This window comes from Fundulus heteroclitus, unplaced genomic scaffold, assembly GCF_011125445.2.
Source record: "Fundulus heteroclitus isolate FHET01 unplaced genomic scaffold, MU-UCD_Fhet_4.1 scaffold_128, whole genome shotgun sequence".
Lineage (NCBI taxonomy): Eukaryota > Metazoa > Chordata > Actinopteri > Cyprinodontiformes > Fundulidae > Fundulus > Fundulus heteroclitus.
The window spans coordinates 35,939-54,689 of NW_023396540.1; the positions used below are offsets into that span (position 1 = coordinate 35,939).

Below are 18,751 nucleotides of genomic sequence, written 5' to 3' on the forward strand. Positions count from 1 at the left end.
GCTTAATGGATTCCCGGCTATTTACCATGATGACCTCCCCTTCTCAATGCATTGGTTATTGAGTTTGTGCTGCACAGCAATGAGTAAGAATAAAAACCACACACTCACCCCTTTCAGCTGCTGAGCCCCAGTGATGTGTTGAAAGACTCTGTCAATCTCCTGCTCGATCCGCCTGGCCCAGTGCATTATCCTGCGGATAAACATCAGAGGGTGACTGTCACAGAAAAAAAGTCAGATTACCAAGATACATGTGTGCTTGTGTGCTGGTGGCTCCCAGGAATGACACAGGAGTGCTGACTCAGAGAAAGAAGTCACACATGCAAGGACTGATATACATACACACATTTTTTAATGTTCCTCATTTATCCAAATCTAAGACATACAAATGTCTCCAGGGGGGGGGGGGGTATTGATTTTTTGTTAATCCTCAGAATTTAAATCAAGGTATATTGACTCAAATACTAAAAATATGCTGCTACAATTAATGAACAATTAACAGGGGATTAATAAGCATCCCGGAGGTTAACAGTAAAGTTAAAGGAATTGTGTTTTATTCACCAAATCAGAACTTAATAAGCTTAGCTTAGATGTAAAAATAAAAACATTTACAAATGAAATACAGAAACAGATGTATCAGTGTTTCAGTTTTTGTGTGTGAATAGTTAAAGAAAAATAGTATAGTACAGAAGTTTCTCACAATGTTCGCAAAATAGATTGAATAAATAGTAGGTCACGAAAGAACCCAGAACGACAACTAAAGTGCTGCAGGCCTTACTTGTCTCAGTTAAGGTCAGATTTCAACATTTAACAATATGAAAGAGACTGAACTAAAACGGCATCAATGGGAGAGTTCCGGAGGTCAATCCCCAAGTTTACCAAATATAATTGCTTTGGGAAGATATTCTGGAAACTGATAGGACAAGAGAAGAAATGTGAGGTTGTCGTCCTGTTACACATTACATTAAATTTAAAAAAAGAACATCATCAGTCCAACATGGTGGTGATAGTCTGGTACTCTGGTAGCTGTGCTCCTTCAGTACTAGGAAGGCTTGCTGTAATTGATATAAGCATAAACTCTGCTCACCTAGCACACCAAGTCCACCCCCGAGTGGCTCAGAAAATCATCAGAAAATGTGTTTTGGCCTAGTCAAAGTTAAAACTTAAATCTTAAAAACTTAAAACAAAAGACTCAGCCAGTTATCGCATATGTTTGATAGCAGTTCTTGCTCTGAAGGGAAGCATAACCAGTTGTTTCCACACAGGGAAAGGTTGGTTTGGGTAAATAGTTTTTTCACTTTATGAATGAAATCATCATTTTAAAATAGATTTTTCTTTATTTACCCAGGATATATTTGATACTAAAACGGTGTGATAATACAAAACATGTAAGTGTGACAACCGACACAAACGGATGAGGTATTTTATTATAGTTAAACATACAAAAATTAGTTCATGAGGCCAAAGGGAAGAACTGTGCAGCAGCAAATTATTTGATATACATAACAGTCTTCAAAGAAATGACAAACAGGGGCTCACATTTCTTAAACAATAGTTTACATATTTCTAAAGTGGGATTTTGCGAATTAAATATGAGTAGTCAATGTCTTACTTGTTTAAACAATAGAAAGAAAGGTTTCAATTTGCAAATCAGAGCAATTCTCATGAGGGACTAAAGCACACTACAATTCAAAACAGCCCAAGTTAAAAGTATATTTCTGACATGTAAAGCAACTCAAATTTCAGAAAAATGCCTCAAAGATTGTCTTTTGTATGAAATTGTTCTGTGGACTGGATAACTTAGCATTGCCTTTTTTTTTTTTTTTTTTGCTGCATGGTGTTCCATGAAAAACATGTTCTAACACAGACAAATCATTGGTGAAAGAAATTACAGAGAAGTATCCGATTAGACAGTTTCCTCAAAAGAAGGTCCTGCTTTTGAATTCAGATGGGGCGTCTCTGTGGACAGTTTGCATGTACGGTTTCTCTGGGCAGTCCAGCTCCCGGAAACAGTGCAAAAACTTGCCTGTTAGGTTGATAGGCCACTCTAAACTGAACCATGTGAGTGTTTGACTGCAAAAGACACTATGGAATTGCTGAGTCTTGAGTTTTTTTTTTACTTGGCATATATGGGTTCTTTGATCACTCTAATTATATGCTATATACTGCAGGAACATATTGGCTACTCATAACTACACCATACAACCCCACCTAAAAAAAGATGAGCCCTCCCTTTAATGACACATGTAACCAACCAGTTACTGGTCGCATCAAACCAGGGCCTTGCAGAGACCCAAAGACATATCACAAGGACAAGTGTTAATGTACCGCCCACCCAGCTGTACCATTATGGTGTCCAGATGGAAAATATTTCTTATCAATGCCAAGTGGCACCCCAGAAATCTGACAATACTGGCACCACTGTACATGAAGTCAGCCAACTTATCACAAAAAGTGAAGTCCAGCCTGTGACTCACCCTGGCAATGTGTCATCCATTCCTGGAGTTTATTTCAAAAGATGAAGTGAGAAAAGTGCTATTTTGGTAATCTGTGGTTGTGGAAAGCCAATTTATTTTTTTAAGGACAAAAGTGACGTGAATGTTGAGCTTGTTACTGTGGCGGCTGTGGCTCAGTGAGAAGAGTAGTCATCTCACCGTTTAAATGTTGCTGTGCTTTGAGTTGTGAGTATTACTAGAAAAAGGGCAAATAAATTCAGTCCAAACTAGTTGAAAGCCACGAATAACATGTCACACTTTTTTGATATGAATTTGGGAAATAAATGTTGGATATGTGTCCTTTTCCTTCTATTAAACAACAATGTGCTATTTTGTGTCAATCTATCAAATAAAATCCCTCTAAAACCCTTTTAGTTGTAAAGTAACAAGTGGAAAAGTTTAAGGGCTATACATAATTATACTAAGAACCATAGGTTAGGAAAAGGACCAGTATAAGCAGCGATGGCGAAGAATTTCTCTCTTTGGATCAACACATGATAATTATACAAGAGATGTAACACATGAAAGTCATAAAACACATAGTAATGTTCTTTCTCATTTACTTTATAGCAGCATCCACATTTGTGCTATCTTAATATTGCAGGAGCACAATCACATCCTACAGTGGTCTCCAGTTTCGCTGCAACCCACACATTTTTACACATTGAATCAGAACAATCCTGCAGTGTAAGAATTAACGTCTTTTATATTTGCTAATATCATATCGAGGTGTGGGCCATGAAGAAGCAGAGGGAACAAAAAAACATTAAAAGACACTATAAAACACAAGGATTGTGTCATTCTGTCCTCAGCAGAAAACAAATATGGAGAATATTGGTTGTTGCACTGGGAAAGGTGAACAACTCCTTAATTATTGGTCTCTTCCTATAGGTTTTTAACCTTCATTTTCTATAATTGAGAGAGCTCAACTAGGAAACACAGGCTCATGCCCAGAGAAACACCCCGTGAGCTTTAAGTGCCCAGAGAGTGGATTCATTATCAGTCAGACAGCTTGGAGCAGAGTTACAAGACAACATAACGGATTAGTGCCTTGCTGGGCTTGTTCCTACTGTCAGACGAGGCACAAATCTTCTTTCAGCTTTCCAGTGCCGCAGAAAAATACAGCCTTTTGGATGTTACAAATCATCCATCCTCTCATTTCTTCTTTTTATTCGACCTGAGCTGAAATACAAAGTTCAGATCTGATAATAAAAAGGCTGGCCTTATTACTGTGTTACATTCCTTTTTCCTTCCCTGCGAAAAAGAGTTCTGGGTATTTTGAAAAAGCGTGAAGCTGAAGCGAGCCTTTTTTTTTTTTTTTTTTAACTCAACCGAATCTCTGTAAAGGCCCATTGTGAAGATGCAGCTGAATGTTGTTGCAGTGCAACATTTAAAAGTAAAATGATCTTCAGCTCGAGGCATTTTGAGGCAGCAGGGGAATAAAAAATAAATGCTCTGAAAAAGATGAGCAGCAGACAACGTTCCCTTCTTCTCACAACACAATACGAAGCTGAACTCCACATTTTCAGAATAACTCTTTAAAAAACCATCCCAGTCACAATGAGGGTTATAAATGCTGATTTAAAAAAAAATGCAGCCCACGTAGTCTGATCAAATAAAAATGTTCAATAAATAGTAAACCTCTCAGATAAGCTTTTTAAACCTTTTATGTTAAGTAGTAATGTTTATAAAAAGACACGCACATTAACCAAAGAATAGTGGGTTTAATACATTTCACACTGCAGAGAGGTGTAGCAATTACTTTAAGCTAGGGCCTGATTTATAATGTATAAAAGCCCAAAGGCCAACAGCGGTTCCTGACAATAGTTTGAACTACAAGTGTTACATAAAAATGGACTGCTCAATGACAGGTTATAAATAATAGATTTTAAGAAAGAAGTTGCAGACTTATTTTAGAAGAAAAATGTGGAAAATGTTATTGCCCCTGGCTACAGTTTTTATATGACTTTCAATGTGCAAAATGTGAATTAGAAAATACATGAGTTATGTGAGTCACACAGAGATATACTAGCACAAAAAAACAACTTTAATTTACAGTGGTGGAGTCGGTGGGTGACGATAGCAGCTTGTTTTGCAGTCCTACGTCTACTCTCACCTGCCCATTTGTTAGGAGTGATCTTAGTTTGTGAGCTATGCATACTAGTAGTGGGTTGGAGCTCATTTCCCCTTCAGAGCTGCCTCAATTGATTTTATGTTTAACAAAGACATAAACAGAATAGGATCATGTAAAATAGGAGTAATGGATCTCACAGACCACAGCCCAGATTGCATGGAGATAAACAGTCAACAAAATGTAGCCGCAGCTTTCTCCTGGAGATTTCATTTAAACACTCTGCCAGAACCAACAAGAACTCAGTTGAAGACCCACATCCGTAGTCTCACACTCTCCGGTTTACTGGCTAAAATCGACAAGCCTTTCTTCGAACTGGAACCAAAACTAAGTACAGTGGGCTTTCTGCAAAATCAGACACTAAAGCACGAAAGCACTTCAGAAATAAGTGCTTGTGATCTGAGTTTTGAAGAAAAGCTGATCCAGGACTGAGTAAAACAACTGTCTGAAAGCTGCACCCCTGCAAGCCGTGCAGAGGTTGCCCAGAGAGCACCTGGAGTCAGAGCCGGCGCCGCTGCTCACGCCCTGCAAAAGCCCTCCCAGAGAGCTTACTAACTTCCCCTGAAATGGTTTAGCCAAGTGTCATCGAAAACTCAATGCCAATGGATGTCATCCTGTCACCAAACGTTGTGGTAAAGGCATTAAGGCCTGGCAGAACCAAACCAATCTCCTGGACCAGATGGCTACACGGCTGAGTGGTACAAGGCATGATTCAAGAAAAGTCCAGAGAAGTCCAAAAACAAAAACAAAACAAAAACCTAAATCATGACAAGAAATGAGAACAAAGTTGTGTGCAACAAGAGGTATTAAATGAACTGATTGCACTGCTGTCAGTGTTACAAAGTAGTAGAGGAGGACCCAAGCGCGCCATCAAACCAAACCAATTTCCTGGACCAGACGACGCACATCTGGGTGACACAAGTCATACCGTGAACCCCTTTCTCCTCTGCTATTGAAAACATTTAACCATGTACTGCAGACTGGGGTGGTCCCTGCTTCCTGGAAAGAGAGGCCCGTTGTTGTCATACCGCAAGAAAAGATGAAAGCACAAGCTAGAAGGTTCTAATTATAGACCCATAAGTGATCTGAATCAATACTAAAATAACTGCCAGAAGACTTGAAACCTTCCCATCAGACATTATACATTTAGATAAAACTGGTTTGATTAGACAGAGATAAACAAATGATAACATCAGACATACCCTGCATGACACTAAACACATAAAAAAATATCATTTGGAGGCAGATCTTTTATGGCTGGGTATCAATGGGTATTTTCTGTGCAGTGTAATCTTGTTTTGAAATCCTGTCATGATCCTTGGATTTTAATTCCTGACTCATGCTTTCCTTAGTCATTTTTCCTTTAAGTATTTATATTAGTTCTTACTTTTCTGGACCTCGATGTCTATCCGTGTCATTGTTCTCCCTCTGCCTTTCATTGCTCTCAGCTGTCACCCATTATCCATCTGATGACCTGTCTTCTCACTCATCTCTCCACTCCACCCCTGTTGACATATACTCCCAGTTTCCTGATACCAGTTCTGGATCATCTGCTTACATTCCCACCTTTTTTTTTTTTTTCCCCTGCTTCCTGGTTACCAAAAACCAGCATCTAAAATAACAGTCAGTGACAATCGCTCTTCACAGTTTGAGCCCTAACAAAAGTTTGACCCTTCTATCTGAATGTTGCAGCTGAAATTGAGACTTGAGACTTTGGACTTTACATTATTAGGGCCCCGAAGATCAATCTGTTTGCTATAAGTGGCAGAAGCAGCCTTCAAATGATCCCACAGGCAATCACACAAACAGTTGACAAGACAGAAAAATAAGAGGCAATTTTATTAAGTTAAAGAGAGATCAATTTAACTTGGATTTAACAAGGCAGCATTGCTGGACATCTGGCTAAAACTATCTTTGTATTTTGTCTTGCTTTTACTGACTTTCATTCCTCTTCCCTTCAGAGCCTACCTCTATCTCTCCAGGCTGTCTTTCACTATAGCACCCTAATCTCATAGCAGATCACAATCATTGTCATCCGTGGGAAATCCTTTTCTGCTAACCATCTCCATCCCTTAGTTGAAAGATGAAATAAACCCCAGACAACGAAAGATAACAGGAGTGTTGGATCTTGTTTGTATTATTTTCTCTGTGGTAATCCGTATAATATTAGATTGGGGGGATGCGGTGATAAACACTCAACCCAAGCAGCCTTTTTCCCTAAAAAATCACTTTTGTTTTTAATGCAGTGCTGCCCTCGGCCGTGAAGGACAAAGAAATTCACTACATTTCAGATTTCAACAGAGAACTCTCCAGATTTACTAAATTCATTAAAACCTGATAGCTCGACTAATTAATTCTAATTACAGTATTTGATTTCCACAAGCCTTGCAATCATTGGAAAAGCCATTCAATACCCAAGTCACAACTCCTAATGAGGGTTATCAGATTAATACATTTAATCATTTAATTTTAATAATATTATTGTGTATAGTTTTAATAATATTAAGGAAGATGTATTTTTAAAATAAATGCAAATTAGTACTTTTCCTGCTATTTCAATTCATAGCATTACATCTATCATTGAAAAATGGTTATACATGTACAATTTCTATAACCAATTATAACTGAGACTTGAAAAAGTATTCATGCCTTGAACGTTTTCCCCCACATTTTATGTTACAACTCCAACACAATTTCTGTAGGGAATTTATTTTATAGACCGACACAAAAGGACATAATGGTGACGTAAACAGAATAAATGATGTGCAACATTTTAAAAAGGAAAATATAAAATAGTGGCGTGACAACAAATAGATTCCAGCCCCTCAGAAGTCACCTAATAAGTGGGCAGAGTCCTCGTGAGTCATTTAATCTCAGTGTAAATCCAGCACTTCAGTGAAGGCCACAGAAATTTGTTAGAGAACATTAGTGAACAATCATAAAGACAAAGGAACACGGAAGACAGGATCAGGAAGGAAGCTGTGGAGAAGTACTGGTGCACCAGGCATGTGCAGAGAGGCGGCAGAGGCGGCTGGAGCACCTGCCCCGTTTTCCCCCTTGCCTACAAGTGACGTAGCCCTGAGCGGCAGGAGAAGACAGGTGAGGAGAAGCTATGTTTATGCAGCCATAATCATTCAGACAGTAGTTTGCTGCTGTTAAATTGTGAGCTAGCTGTTACCTAAAGACTTTTTAGTTGTCTTAAAAAGTGTATTCCTCTTAGCGTCCTTAACAACATCTCACACAAGTATTATTTTATATTATATTTATTTGATATGAACAAGTACACAAATATGCCTGTATAATGGTGCTTATAGCGTGAGGTAATTTGGAGCGCTTGTCCCTGTATGTCTTTCTTATTACTAAAATGTTTTTAGGGTAGCTAGTTTTAAGAGGTGTGTGATGATGAGATGCAGTGGTGCGGCATTTTATTTATACTTTATATTTTTGAGGGATAATGGAGACGCAGCTATTTATCTATGAACAACTGCTTTAGTGGGTAGAAGTTTTACTGACAAATCATTATGTAGATTATATCATAATTACATGTTAAAATTCTCCCCTCAACTGATAATGTAGGTTTCTGTGTACAAATTTAATAAGAAAATTGTATACAACATGCTTTCCAGTTTGCCTCTTTTAAGACATTTATAATGAGACATTTCTAGAAACTTAATTAGAGTTAGATAATAGCGTGTGAACTTTTAACTTCTCCTGTCAATCATGGATTGATTAATGTATGTCAGTGTCTCTGAATACATTTATTATAATGCTGCACTACCTGATTTAGAGAATCTGTAAGAAATTTGAATGATAAGCTGACCACATCTGTCCTGTCCTGTGTAATTAGCAAAAAGACAGGACCCAGAATGTTAAACAAAAATACTTCCACTACAGCCTGCAGAGAAACTCTGCGCCTCATTTTCATCAAACAAATCATTTTTTTTATTTTATCATAATGAGAAAACATATTTAAAAATATTTTTAGATTATTATGTATAATGTTTTTTAAGGCGAAAGATCCCTCATAAAGAACATCTTAAATTAAAAAATAAGTAGCTGCTTGGTGCAGCTAAAGGGAGTGGGCTGCCAGCTGGGTTAGAAAGAGTTCAACAGGTAAGAACAAAAATATTAAGTTTTTCTAGTAGACATACAACTGTTTGGTATTGAACCTATGTAGAAATGTACAAGCAGTCAGTTTATTTATTTATTTTTTTTGATTATGTTAAGATGCCCTATAGTCAAATGTAGAACAACTGATAGGTAATTTCCTGCTCCTAGATGGACAGAAAGAAAGAGATGAATCAGATGAGCTTGAATAGGATATTAGTACAGACACAATGCTACAGACGACAACACAGGTAACGCAGAGAGAAGGAACACAAGAGTCAAAATTTACAAAATACAGAGCTACAGTCGACAGGGAGGATGAGACAGGAAAGAGGACACAACAGACGGCAGAAAAAAAGAAGAGGGAAATAAACAATGTATATAAATATTTTAGTTTGTTTTTTGTGACCTGAGTGGCAATTTGGCTATAAGAATTGTTGTCTTAATGGCAAAAAGAGCCAAACTAATTTTTTTGCACAAGTGGAGCCTTACTGCTTTCGCCATAGTGCTGCACTTGATTTATATATGCAGGCAGCTTTATTAGATTGTATTCTCGGACTATTTCATGTTCAATGGACACTGAAACGGGAAGGTAGAAGAGTGAAAACAAAAGAAGAGAAGCAGATGAGACAAAGGCTGAAAGGGAGAAAAGGTGGAAGAGAGAGAGAGGACAGGGAGAGAGCAATATAACATCCTCTGAGTCTGCTTCTACACCTGCAAAGAGAAATATAAAAAGAACAGCAAAACCAACCAATAAAGTATTGCAGGTACCAACAGCCAATGACTTGATACCATGCATATATGTACTAATAAAACATGAGCACACACACAAATAGAAGAGGTTTAACCTTAAGTTTGGGGTTCAGTTTGGCTTCACGTTGTCTCATGTTGACAGATAACACTAAGGCAACTTCTCACTTTTTGCTTTGTTGTTTGCAGTTGTGTGTTAAAATTGATCCAACTGCGCCGTTCTGAGCAGGCCGTCTTCACCTCCACTGTAAGTACAGAACATCCGGGCTGCTTGAATTATTAGTACGGGCTTCGTTACAGTATACCATAATTGTATTGTGCCCCCTCTTTTTATATTTTCAACAGTGTGTAAAAACAAAATAACGTTCAATGGTCTAGGTTTCTAATTGACATATTTTGCTCCTATGCAGGTTGGAATATATACCGCTCTATAATCAAATGACTCCTGCAGAGTGAGATTCTGATTGTAATAAAATATAGATTAAACATATGCATAGTGTTGTGTTCTATCATTTTTCCTAGATCTGAATATATTGTCTAACTCTTTACTATTTTGTAATACATCGTGGTACATCAAACTGTAAAAGTTATGTGAAATTTCAGCACTAGAATCCAGTCCAATGTGCCCTTTTTTTCCTTTGACCACGAGCCCCTTTGGTGGTCTCTGCACGGCCCTTTGGTGAACTCAATAACTCTGGCTTTATCGAACACCAGCATTAAAGAAGCTGTTATTTTCCACAAGCTATGTAGGAGACCCAGGAAACATGTAGAAGGTGTGGTCTGGTCAGATGAGACCCTAACATAAGGACAAAACTAACACTGTACATCATCCTGAACACAGCATCCTCACAGTAAAACATGGTGGTGACAGCATCATAACGAGGGCCCACTTTGACAGGGAAGCTGATGTGTAAACTGGGGCAGATCTTATCTATCTATCTATCTATCTATCTATCTATCTATCTATCTATCTATCTATCTATCTATCTATCTATCTATCTATCTATCTATCTATCTATCTATCTATCTATCTATCTATCTATAAGTACGGGTTCTTTGGGGAAGCGACTGCTTCATTTAGCTTACATGAAGACACCCTGGGTGCAGGCCAATGTAGCGGTTTTAGAGCACTCAGCAGAAAAACCATCAGAGAAGAAAGGGGAGGAGGAAGCGAAAGCAGTGACTATACACTATTTCTAACGCCGTAATTCATCATAAAAGATGCTCTCCCTCCCTCACGCACTCATCCTCAGTCGCCAACAACCCGAATGATTTACAGCCCCATCTTCTAATTGGTAAAAACACCTCGGATCTCCAGTCGTGATTGGCCAGAAATCCTTCACCGTGAACCCTGAAGATGAGTTGACCATCTGCTCTTCTCCTCTATCCAGAGCGGCCTGATTGTTGAGCCTGGAGGGGGGCCCACAGAGAACCGCGGTCCAAAGCGAGGCGCCAGCTGTACTCAACAGTAACGAATTAAACGTTGGGGAAGAAGAGCCGGGGCTGATTTGAGGCAAGAAAACGGGGGAAATGGTCATTGGGTAACAGCTTTCAGCAGAACGAGGGCTAGGGAACCCACCTTTATTGAGCACTGAAACCCCCTTTTGTTCATTTGTAAATGACTATGGGGGAAAAAACTGCTTTGCACAATGCTTTTCAAGTTTTACAAATGCACGAAATCTAATTTACGACTCGAGAATCTAAACTAATCAAAACCAACTCAATTTGCAATTTAGTCTATTTCCCAGACGAGCCTAAAATGAATTTGTGAGTGGTATTTCAAACTCTACATGGGAATGTCAGCACATCTTCATGTCAGCAAATAGCCAAAGGTGTGAGATTGCAGAAAAAACTTAATAAACACACTTTGTTGGGGGGGTGGGGGGGGGGGGGGTCTGCATGACTGAGCTCATATGATTGCATACCCCTGCAAATAACGCATAAAGGTGTCTGCTGTATGCTGAGCCACAGTCTGGACACCACCTTTCAGGAGGCTGCGTGTACATTAATGGAAGTCACCAACAACACACCATGCAATTATGTAACAGCGGAAAACGAGTTGCATCTCCCCGGTGGTCGAGCTCAAAGTTGTCTCCCATCAGAGGCTCTCTTTTTTCCCGGTCAGGATCACTTACGTGTATTGCTGAGGGAACGTGAGACCCTCCGCTCCAGGCCACGACGTGCTGCAAATCAGGAGGATCTGCGCTGACACTAAGCAGGCGATGCTGCGAGATCTTTTCCCTATCGCCATTTTCCATAAAAAAACAAATAGAAAATTCTCGCCAGCTGGCTCTGGGTGCGTGAATGAAGCGCTCCTGACAGTCTCCAGAGGGTGCCGGAGGAGGAAAAGAGAGGGGCGCGGGTGTGGAGGGGAGGAGGAGGAGGAGGAAAGGGGGAAACGCAGCGAGCGAGCAGGTGTGAACGTCCGGATCAGTTGCCCGACGACTTCATATCGGTCTCTGCGGTCAGGTGAAGGCGGAGGAGGCGGCGGGCATCACCCGTGGAGGCATCGCGGACGGTGGTGGGAGATGCACTGCTGCAGCTGCCAAGACACTGCAGAGTCTCTGCTCCCACTCTCTCTCTCTTACACACACACATACTCTCTCTTTTTCTCACTCACACACATTCAAACACACTAACCAACACATATAGGCTGGCGCGTTCACGACAGCTCCCCCATCTCTCTCCTCTGTTTCTCCCTCATCCATGCGCGCTCACGTTCACCAGGCAACAGAGCAGCAGCAGCAGCAGCAGCATCTAGTTTGGCTTTATTTATCTCTGCAGAGCCACGTGGGAGTTGTCATTGCTATATTTTTGGATCTAATACCAAAAGCCCTTTTCCCCCCGACTCCTTTTTGAGGAAAATAAAATGAATGAATAAATAAATAAGAGCAACTGTTGGAATACAAATGTACAAACCTGAACAACCCCTTGATTAAAGCAAATATGAATCCTTGATCACTTTTAAGTACATTAAGGATGAGACGTATTTAGATGAAGCCCTTAGTAAGGATTGTTGTGGAGGAAAATCCAGAAATCTTGTTTTTTTTTTAAACAAATTGAACAAAGGTGGCAACAGGCTCAGAACAATTTCACATTATTTGTTCGCACAAATGTTTGGTCTTTATGCTGAAACATTGTTTGCTGAGATTTTCTCCCCGGGATGGATGAATAAATCTTTGTCAAGTGGATGGAGAGCGGTCAAACAGAAGGATGGTTTGTCATCGAGTTAATGGATCTCTATCCCCTTACCTGTGCAGGGTAAGCGGGGTGAGGGGTGGTCCAGTCCATCACAGGGCAAATACAAAATATTTAAGCGCAATTTAGAGAGACCAATTAACCTAACAGTCATGTTTTTGGACTATAGAAAGAAGATAGAACACCTGGAGAGAACCATGCACAGGGAGACCCCATGCCAGGGTTCAAACGCAGGACCTTCTTGCTGGAAGGGAACAGTGCCACCACCTGTGCCACTCTGCAGTTCATGGATATTATCACCATCATGAAATTAATGGATGGATGGAAGAATTGATTTGACATGGAGGCAGTAATAATAGGTTGTATTGTAAGATGAAAATTGCAAATATTTAATTTATTTTAGTTAAACCCTGTGAGCTTATATTGAGACTGAGTGTAACTTAACTGCTCTTTTACAGTTTCTTCACTTGTTTCCCATAAAGAATGACAGATCTGACTTTTTTGTTGCTGAGATACTTGCTGAATACACCCCAGATGGGCCATTAAGGTCACCAGCATATGTATTCTTGTCCTACCACTAATAAATCCAATGTCAGCTTGTTTCTTTCAACCATTATACTTTTATTGTGTTAGAAAAACTCAGGTATTCCATCACACCATTTTGCTTTAAACACAAACAAAAAATATAACTTTTCTCCAGAGCTTTTAGTTAGGCTCACATTTTTATTAGCATAGAAATGTGTTGATTATATTGATGTAGGTTTTCTACTTTAATGTTTAAATTTATTATTTGATGTTTTTTTTATTATTTCTCTTTGTTTTCTGTTTTCAAGTACTTGAGTAATTGCTCTTTGAAATATGCTGTATAAATTAACTTCTCTTACCTCACTCCTTTTCTCTCCCTTTCTTCTTACCCAGATTGTTTCTATCATCCATAAAATATTTCTAAATTCAGCAATTTTAAGCATTTTACATATGAGGGTTTATTTTTTATTTACCTTCCATGTTTTTGTTCCAGGCCCAAAAACTTCATTTCTGAGCTTTGAGGCAAATCTGAAATATGATACCCTGATGTGAATTTCTCATAGGAATCATCAATTAACACAGTGCATATATTCTGGACTGTTGCAGGAAACTGGCGTCCTCAGGGACAACTAGTGCATTAATATGGAGAACATGCAAACTATATGCAAAATATAGAAACAAAGAAATGTAAGTAATGCAGCAATAAAGGCCCAGATCTACCATACCAGGAAAGATCCCAGGTATAAGATTGATTCCGGCCAATTATCACCTCAATCCTCACCCCCATACGGGTGATCAAAACATCGTTCCTGTAAGCCAGGCTAATAACGACCCTAACGACTCCCTGTTGCAGAGGAGTGGAACAGTTTTGGTTCAGTTTGCATGTTATCTAAGCCATAACAAGGCCTTTGTTGGGCAATACTATAAAGCTTGCAACTCCACACTACTCCAGACATTTTGAATTGAGGAAGCTTTCTGGATAGGAAGCTAAATGTCTTCAAACTTTGGAAAAAAAGTAAATTTGTTTTGTTTTTTAACAGGAAACTGGAAAAATACCAAGGGCTCAGGGAAGAACTAGGATGAGCCTGGAAGGTGAAGACAACAGTAGTGCCCGTGATTATCGATGCACATGGGGCAGTAACCCCTTCTCTGGAGAGGTGGCTCCAACAGACTCTATCCAGAACAGCTAAGATCCTAAGAAGAATCCTCAAGCTCCCAGGCCTCTGGTAGAGGACCCGAGATTTTGAAATGGAGAGACACCCACTTGTTCAGGAGTATGAGGGGTGGGTGAGAGAGCAGTTGTCTTCTTTTTCACAATAACTAACATGCCAAGACTATTCTCATAATTTTATTTGATTAAACAAGTCCTGTCATTGATAGCTACCTTCTGTTCATTTTGGCTTGGCACTATATATATAGGCAAGGCAAGTTTATTTGATCAGCACATTTCATTAACAAGACAATTCAAAGTGCTTTACATGAACAGAAGATAAGAAAAGAAAACATTACAGAGGAATGCACATTGCAGTAGAATAGTAGCAGCAGGTTAGGATATAAGACAAGTTGGACTACAAACTAAAACATTAACATTCAAAGGCAAATATAAACAAACAGGCTTTTATCCTTGATTTTAAAAAACTCAGTTTCAGCACTTTTACAGTCTTCTAGGAGTTTGTTCCAGATGAGTGGAGCATAAGAATTAAATACTGGTTCTCAGTGTTTGATTATGGGTATGCAGAGTAGGCTGTCCACTGTGGCTCTATGTTCTTTCAGAAGGAATGAATGCTGCTTGTCAAGATTTGATGCAACCTGCTGGGTTTTCTTAGATGGGAAACTTTTTGACCAATCTGTCTGGATGATTTGATTGAATTTGACTTTGTGAAGTGCCTTGCAATGACATGTTGTGAATTGGCTCTATATAAATAAAACTGAATCGAATGATCTGATTTATTGACTAACAGAAGTATTTTACAGTCCATTCTCTGAGCTACAAGGAGCCAGGTTAAGGACTATAGAACTGGGGTGATATGCTCTACTTTTTTAGTCTTAGTGAGGACGCGGACAGCAGTGTTCTGGATCAACCACAGTTGTCTTATCAACACTTTTGGCCGATCTCTGAAGACACTGTTTCAGCAATTAATTTGACTAAAGATAAACGTATGGATTGTTTTTCGGAGATCCTGCTGAGGCATTAGTCCTTTAATCCTGGAAATGCTCTTTAGGCGATAGAAAGAAGAGGAAATACGGCTTTGTTATTGTCTTTAGAGGCCTTTGAAGGTTCAGGTCTGAGTCCATTACTGCAAAATACAGATGTTGGGCCTGACCAGTGGTTACTAGCTGAAGCACCTCAAGCTGTGTGCTAACTTTTGATCGCTTTTTTTGTTGGTTAAAAACGTATCACACATACATACATACATACATACATACATACATACATACATACATACATACATACATACATACATACATACATACATACATACATACATGTAAATAAGGCAATCATGGTGGTTTAAAATCTGTATATTGGATTTGTTTTCCTGATCTTCAACAGAAAAATTGCTTCTGTTTCCAATTCTTTAGCATTTCACAATCCTCTTTGTTTGACCAGACGATCATGAATTTGCAAAGACTTGGGGGAGGGGGAGCCCATGCACAAGTGCAAGAGAATGTGTTGGCCAGTATAGTACTGTATAGTGCCAGCAAAGCCGCAGTGTCTGACAGACTACAATTAATCCCTTGTTGAAGGCAGAATCTTGTTTCCATCACAGAAGGCTTCGGTTGTAATTACCACCGGAGGACAGTTGTAGCTACACTGCAGAGCAACATGGCAGAGCGAGTCGCCATTCAGCTGTAGGATTGAATTTCTTTATGTTCTTTTATTTACTGCAGCATCTGTGCGGGTTAGCAGCTCTCCCCTCAAGCATTAAGCTGAACCCTGGGATGCTGCAGATGTCAAATGAGAAGCTTTTTAGGATGCATGGCTACTTCTTCAATGCATTTATAAACTTATTACTTCCTCTTTTTCTACATGGTGATGGTGATTGTTTTTCATTATGTTGCTCATGTGCTACGAAGGCACAAGTCACTGCCTTTATTGAAACATATTTTTGGGATAGCCATGGACCTGAACACCACAACAGGGTGTGTGGAAAGACTCCATGATCTAGGTCCATTCTCTGCTTGTGTTGGAGCTCCCTGCCTGGGCTCTTCCTATAGACCACCATCTGAAATATTCCTGTGTCTCAGAATCTGTCACTGATTTCTTACCAATGAAACCAGAGAGAATAACAGGTTTAGCAACTCTTATTTCCTCAGAGACAACAGACATCACCTACTCGGAAATTTAAGTAGAGATAATCAAAGCAGTCCCCCATATTTATTGCCACTTCTGGTAAAGATATGCAAAGAGCTTTAAAATAAGTTCATGTTTGATAGCACTTGCATAATCTCAGACTAAAAGTCTTTTGAAAAAAAAATCAACCTTCATTGAAGCACAATTATTCAGTGGTGGGGTAAAAAGACCGTGTGGTTTATGCAGTTTACATAAATGATGGATTGACATGTTTTCATCTTTTATAGTTCATCACAAGTTCAGCCGGAAGTAGAAGAAAGGGAGTTTTTCATCTTCTAGGAGACATATGGTGCCTGGTATTCAACACCCCTTGGGTTTTTAGCATTTTTTTTTACATTCCAACCTGTAATTTAAATGTTGTATAATATTATTTTATGTGGTGGATCTGCATAAAACAGTTTATGCTTGTGAGGTGAGTTCAGAAAAATATAGAAAAAAACTGTCATGTGAATGTGTATTAACCTCTTTTTCATATGAAACTTCTAAAAGGTTCTGGAGCAACCCATTACCTTCAAAAGTCATCTAGTAAGTGAAATGAAGTCCACTTGTGCAAATCTAAATGTTGCATGATCTGCTAGGAAAATATTTCAAGGCAGACTGATGTTTCAAGATGTGCTGTTCAGACTCATTTGAAGAAGCACAAAGAAACGGGCAACGCTGAGGATCATAGATACTGGGCCAAGGAAGCTTAGGGCAGTAAATAAAAAATAGATCGAGCTTATTTCCTTTTAAAATCAGAAAATGTCCAGCAGTACCATCATGGAAACAAGACCACACAACTCAACTATGCACAAAAACATAGAAACCGGGTTGCAGAAAATAGCAGAAGGTGTGGAAAATGTCAGCAGGTGCTCCGGACTGATGAGTCAAATTTTGAAATCTTTGGCTGCGGCAGAAGCTAGTTGGTTTGTCAGAGGGTTGGAGAGCTGAATGACTGTCTGCGGACAACACTGAAGTAGGTTCCTATCAATTTTGGAGTTGTATTTCTGCAACTAGAGTTGAAAATTTGGTCAGGATTAATATCGTCCTCGATGCTGAGAAATGCAGGCAGATAATGATGAATCAGTCAATTTCACCAGGGGTGTGTAATGAGTTGCCTCAAATGTATTCTTTAGGAGGACAATAAAGCCAAACACAAAGCCAGGGTCATCAGGAGCTATCTTCAAATTCAAGAAGAATAAAAAATCCTAGAAGTGACGATGTGGGCCCCACAGAGCACTGATCTCAACATCATCAGGTGTGTCTGGGATCACACAGAGAGACGGAGGGATTTGAGGAAGTTTACTGTACAACCTCAGAGGATCTGTGGTCAGTTCTCCAAGGTGTCCAGAACAACCCGCCAGCCGAGTTCCTTCAAAAACAGTGTGGAAATGCACCTACAAGGATTGGTGCTGCTTTGAAGGCTAACGATGGTCACAGCAAATATTACTTTGATTCAGATGTCTTTCCTGGTCACGCTCTGCATTTTTGTCAACAGATGAAAATAAACGATTACCCCTTCAAACGTATTCTTAGTTTATGGCATTTTTTCCAATCATAATTGCCCTGGTGATTTAAAAAACAACTAATGTTATATTTTCTCTTCACCACACGATACATTAGCTGCTGAATTTTCCCCTAAACTTTGCAGAATTTGATTATGCCAATGATGCACAGCTTAAATTTAGTTTAAGAACTTTTACGTCTTTAATAGAGAAGCCGATCCTTGTGGAGGGCTATTTGTCAAAGTTGTCAGAAATTATCAGCAGAGGAAACATATCCTCTACAAACTGTTAAACAGCAACAGCACAACCCACAGCAAGGCATTCACATGCTCGACAGCCGACAGGATGCCTGCACCTGCCCCCTCTGGGGAGGACGGATGCGGCTTCTGCTTTTATTCGTCTCCCTGATGGCCCCATGTGTTAATGCTGCTGTCATGTCCCGGGGAGAGAGAAGACTAATTACTGGCTGCTCGGTCTTCCTGCCGCTTTCTCCCCCCCTCTGAGAAACATGCTCAGTTAATTGGAGAACAAATCCAAAGAGAGCCGAGCTGAAGATGCGACTGACCTTAACCCAGTGTAAACAACATAATCCATCAAATATATTGTTTATTTCTAACCTCTTGTTATTCTTCCGGTTCAAACAGCAAATCAAAAGTGTTCCTTTTTTTTAGAATCTATTTTGAGAGCGCAATTTAAAACTGTAGGCCAT

The 18,751-nt window shown here is 39.4% G+C and overlaps 1 pseudogene; it reads right to left on the minus strand.

Annotated features, from left to right (window-relative positions):
- The window catches only part of LOC118558421, a 46,442-nt pseudogene extending 34,222 nt beyond the window's left edge, over positions 1–12,220 (minus strand).
- Positions 12,221–18,751: the final 6,531 nt, after the last annotated feature.